Source organism: Sinocyclocheilus rhinocerous, unplaced genomic scaffold (genome assembly GCF_001515625.1).
Source record: "Sinocyclocheilus rhinocerous isolate Xijiao unplaced genomic scaffold, SAMN03320098_v1.1 scaffold433, whole genome shotgun sequence".
Taxonomy (NCBI): Eukaryota; Metazoa; Chordata; class Actinopteri; order Cypriniformes; family Cyprinidae; genus Sinocyclocheilus; species Sinocyclocheilus rhinocerous.
The window spans coordinates 822,015-827,831 of record NW_015627897.1 but is presented as its reverse complement, the minus strand read 5'-3'; the positions used below and the strand labels follow the sequence as shown (position 1 = coordinate 827,831).

The 5,817-nt window shown below is 34.9% G+C and overlaps 1 pseudogene; it reads left to right on the top strand.

Moving 5' to 3' along the window:
- Positions 1-1,385, top strand: part of LOC107737021 (E3 ubiquitin-protein ligase MARCH3-like) — a 7,277-nt pseudogene extending 5,892 nt beyond the window's left edge.
- Positions 1,386-5,817: the final 4,432 nt, after the last annotated feature.

Genomic DNA, 5,817 nt, shown 5'->3' with positions numbered 1-5,817 from the left:
AAAAAACTCATTTTGAGAAAACGGCCTTTAAAAATATGTATTGTAATCGAAATCTATTGACACAAATAGATAAAGTGCTATAAAAGAAACACTTAACAGTGTCTTTTGGATGTTTTCTTTCCACTAGTCTGAAAAAACACTTTATGAAAAGCCCAAAAGCCCAAAATCTCAAAATTGACAGGTGCATGAAAAAACAGGGCTTTTGCCTGCAGTGTCTCTCCCCCTTGAGTTACTATCCAAACAATATATGAAATAAGCTTTCAAACTGATTTAATTGAAGTATAACCCCCTCCTAATGAGCTGTGCTTCATGGCTGCAGTGGTTCAGCACACCCTCCATGCAGCAGCAGAGACGGACGCTGTGCGGGGACGCCATCTGTTTCCTGTTCATCACACCCTTAGCGAGTCTGTCAGGCTGGCTGTGTGTGCAGGGAGCCATGGATCTGTACTACAGCAACGGCATGGAGGCCGTGGGACTCATTGTTCTCACACTCACACTCTTCACTATTTACCTCTTCTGGACTGTTGTGAGTTCACTCTTGTTTTCAGTGCAGCAAAAGAAAGTGCAATGACATTTTATACCTGCAGTGTTTCTGATTTGGGAGACAAAAACGGTCTTGAAAACACACATGAATTAGCTGTATGACACCCAGGATAAATGAAGAAAAAGTTCACAAGTTTTTGAAAACACTTACCTCATAAGAGATTGGCATGATCAGCTATCTATTCGGATTGAATCTGGACTATGTTGAACAACAAATCTGTAAAAGAGTGATTAAAAAGTCAAATGATGATAAAATGGTACTAACTTTTCCACACAATCTTCTTTTTTAACCGCAGGTATCCCTACGTTATCACATTCACCTCTTCAGGACTTGGAATGAGACGAATCCCAGCATCCGGCTACAGATTCCCCGTCCTGTGAAGACACATCAGAGACCAAAACATCTGACAATGCACTTCTTGTGCAAATACAAGCGTAAGGAGACCATGGTGTAGTGCCTGAAACATCATCAGGAAGAAAACAGAAAACTCGTGACGTCCTGACTTTGTGTGAGCCCTGATTTCGAGTCACACTCAGATCTGGAATGATATTCTGATCTGGGACTCACACGCTGAACTGAAGAGATGTCCTAATTTGGAGTGAAACCCCAATTTTGAGAGATTTGGAGTTACACTCTGATTTGGAGCGGATGGTTTCATCTGAACTTCTGTTTTAAATAATGGAAGAAAAGAACACGTCTTCTTAAATAAACCAGAGAACAATGTTTTTGATATGATAACAATTGAGCTATTTATACCTGCAGGTTTTACCTTACAAAACTTGCTTCATAATTATTCAATTATATAGTATATGTCTAGAAGAACATACAGTGGCTGTGACTAGGCAAGACAATCATACAGATTAGCAGATCATTTCATTACTGTTTGCTTTATCATGGAAACACTTAAAACGGGTTTCTTCCATGAAAACATGACAAATGTGAACATTTAATCATCTTTTAATCATTTGACGTTGTAGCTGAATTGAAAAGCCTAAAACGAATCCTGTGTACATTGTGTGCATTGTAAATGTCACATCAGAAAATCCAACATGAGAAAATATACACTACCATTTTTGAAAGAAATTAATACTTTTATTCAGCAAGGATGCATTACAATGATCAAAAGTGACAGTAAAGCCATTTATTTCTATTCATAAAAAAATCCTGAGTATTTTTTTTATCACAGTTTCCACAAAAATATGATGTAGCACAACTGTTTTCAACATTGATAATAATACTAATAAATGCTTCTTGAGCAGCAGATCAGCCTATTAGAATGATTTCTGAAGGATCATGTGACACTGAAGACTGGAGTAATGATGCTGAAAATTCAGCTTTAATCACAGGAATAAATTACATTTTAAAATATATTCAAATAGAAAACATCTATTTTAAATGATAAAATATAATAAAAAATATGACTATTTTACTGTATTTTTGATTAAATAAACAGGTGTGCATAGGAGTCTTTTTTTCATATCCCAAACTTTTTCGGTGGTGTAAAGTTTTATTTGAACTAATTCATACAAATTTGCCACCAGTTGCCACAATCTAAAATAGTTATGAATTGTCCGTTTAATTCAACAGCAAATTTCAGGTGAGTGGGTTGAATATCTCTTTCAGTATGAAGAAGAAATGTTTGACTCTCTCTGTCTGTCTGCATTTCTCACTGTAAAAATATTAAATCATGGCAACTTATGTTTTTACAATACTTTAACTCATCAAAATAAGTTTAACTTTAATAATAAGTAACTTTTTTAATTATATGAAATTCAACTTGATTTTTAAAGTCAGTTTAATGTATTTTAAGTTAAAATGATTCATACAACCAAGTTGATTATACTTAAAAAATTTAAGGCAACAACTAAACATAAGTTTTTAAGTTGAAATAGGTGGAATTTTTTTATACAGTGTGTTATGATTTGATTCCTATTGGGAAAGTGAGGAAAAAAGCAAATAAAAACAGGTTTTACTTACATTTTCTGTCTCTGCCGGTACAAATAACCTGAGGCTGTTTCTCATTCAGAGAGATGATGCATGATCGTGCTGATGTAGTGAACTAGGCTGGATAGTTTTCCTCACTTCAACACCACCAGAATACAAATAGCTCCATCCAGAGAGGCGAATGGGTCTGCAGTCAGTAAAACAGCACTATGTGTTAGTATTCATGCTTTGAGATGATTTACAAGCAGGTAGTCCAATGTTAGGCTAATGTGCACAAAATAGGAAAAGACATACAAGTAGTAGACTTATGCTATAGGCTAGATTCGAGAGGAGAACAGCACAGGTTTTACCCATTGGCAAAATGAGTAGCAGTAAATCATACTGCTAACTATTCTAGTTAACAAGAACAGTGCTTAAAAGAGAGATAAAGGGAATCATGCATCACTGCTATTGCACTCATTGTCCTATAATTGCATCATTTGCACAGTAACAGCTCAGAGTCTAGAGAAACATTTTTCTTTTTTAGACATTTTAAGAAAAACCAAGAATAGAAACAACTATGTTTGTTACTAAACTGCTAAATATTGTTGTCTTTTGTGTTATTATTTACATGAACATCTGCAGTAAATAGATAAATCAGTCACCTGTCCTTATGTTCAGCCTGCAGCCACCGAAAATCTTTACTTGACATCTCCATTGCCTCCTTGAAATAGATGGTGTCGATATGAATAAGCTTGAGTCATTTATCGTGTTCCTGGGAACTACCAACTTTAAAAATTGCCAAGAAGTGTCAACAGAGAGCGCTTATCCTGAGACATTAAAATAGTAATACAGCTTCCCAATTCACATAGTCCTCCTAAATAAAATGCAACAGCACAACATCCAGGTTACAGAAGTAAAAATACAATTTGTTTTTTTCCCCATATAGGCTAATTCTATGTATAAATCTTTCAAAGCAGTCCTTCAACTGCTGCAGGCAACTTATTTATATATATATAGTTTTCCCATTTGTATTGGCCATTTAATTCGATTGTCATTTGCTTTATGAGTAGAGTAGTTCATTCCCTCATAAAAACGTTTAAGGACAAAGTACCTTTTTCTTTTTTTATGTAAAAACTGTGCTTTCATGCTTTAGGCTAAATCAAGGTTTGTAAAGTTGTTTTTCATCTTGTTTTGGTTCATGGCTTAGTGAAGAATTCTGAAAATCCCTATGGAGAAAATAAATGGAAAATTACTAACAGATCCAAGGCCGCTGAAAAACCCCCACACAAATGTTGATTTCATGCAGAGTTGATGGTACTGTCCATCTGAGCCGTCTATGAATAGAGGCCTATATGCCTGAATAGTAGTCTAGCTACCCATTGCTAAATCTTATTGGATTGTTTAATCTAGTTTAAAATGACCCTCATTTTTTTATGTAATCTGGACAACTTTAAAGGTGCTAGGCTATAGCCTTGCCTATGATTTCTCAGCGATGTGGCACGTGATCGTTGCATCTCAGACCAAAACAAACTTGCCATACATTCACTTTCCGTTCATCCACACAAAAATCACATTTTTTTTCTGTGAGGGGTAGGTTTGGGGGGAGAGTTAAGGTAAGAGGATAGAAATCCAGTTTGTAGCCTACAGTATACAAATTATTATGTCTATGGAATGTCCCCATAAAACATGGCAACGAGTGTGTGTGTGTGTGAGTGTAAATATCATATAGCACCTTTAACATCATTTTGTTAATGCATGAAAAAGATGTGAAAATTCATTGAAGCAGGTTAAAGTATTTAAATTTTTTATATTCTATTGTCAAATGCATTAAAAGAATTACAACATATAATTTGTTAAAATGTAGTGCTGTCAAATCGATTAATCATGTAGGCTATATCTTTAATATAGGCCTAGGCTACATGTAGACTGTGTGTGTGTGTGTGTGTGTGTGTGTGTGTGTATAGCCTACACACACACACACACACACACACACACACATATTATGTAAACACAAACTTTTATTTTGGATGCGATTAGCCGCGATTAATCGATTTGACAGTTGACAGCACTTTTGAAATATAAACATATTTAAATGTTATTGTAGATCTGGAAGGAAACGTGCTGCTGGCCGACTGTCACACAACGCCCCCGTCTGGATGGTAAAGTAATAACAATATCTAACGAACAATACACTGGGATCCAAAACACATCACTGGGCATCTGGCATTCATGATCTAAATCTGCAGTGAAAGTTTTAGAATTTTCAATAGATCTAAAAAAGAGGGCAGTTATGATGACTATTCCTAGGTCACTAATAAAAATAAGTATAATGTTCACTTTGTACAAACTTGTGGAGTTCATGCAGCTTGAGTGTTGCTGTTAAAACAGATGATCAAATCTAATCCATTCTGAAATTTGGTTATTTTAAAAATTAAACTTTTAATTCATATTGTTATGCTGATTATATGATCTGTGATAGAAAAAAATGCATTAAATTAGCAAAAATAGAAGCATTCTCATTAATGTTCTCAGACATTTGCATCCCACTAAACATTATGCCATTATGTGTGACAGATGTCTATTGTCAAATACATGATTTAGCATCTATATTTGAAATTTGTTTATGAAATGTAAATAACTGCTAGTTTTTGAAAAAAAAAAAAAAATCTTAACGTTTGAGAAAACTGTTGAATGAAAACCGTTGCATAATTTTCTTCAACAGCAGGTGGAGATAAAAGTCCATGAATCCACTGAACAGCATGAGAACTCATTCCTTCTGTACTCAGAAAGGAAGCACGCAGCCAGAAATGACCACGAATATTTCTCATGCATCTCATGGTTAAATATTATTATTTTTGTATTTTGCTGTTCAAACTCTAAAATCTAAATGCACAGTTGTTTCTGACCCATTCAGATTATAGGCCACCTTTTTTTTTTTTTTTTAAATGTGACACTTAAGTACTTTAAATTTCTTTCATCATAAAATCTGCTGCTGGATTTATGTGGAATAATAATGAACCCTGTAGATCCAAGAGCTAATATTCCCTTTAAAAGAATGAAAAGCTTTGCCCTTCTGCTGCTCACTTTGACTTGAACCAGGGCAGGTGAAAGAATATCAAAGCCTCTCACTGCCAAACGCTACTCTACACTTCATAATAAACAGATAAGCTGTGCCCCAACAAGCTCTTTGATCACTGGCAGGCGCATATAGAATGATAAAATCGTTCTCTGGAATCGATCCAAAGGGTTTGATAATGTTGAGGAAGTATTCGAACACTTAAAAAAATAAAAAAAAGGAATTTTATACATACACACACACACACACACACACACACACACGTATAGGC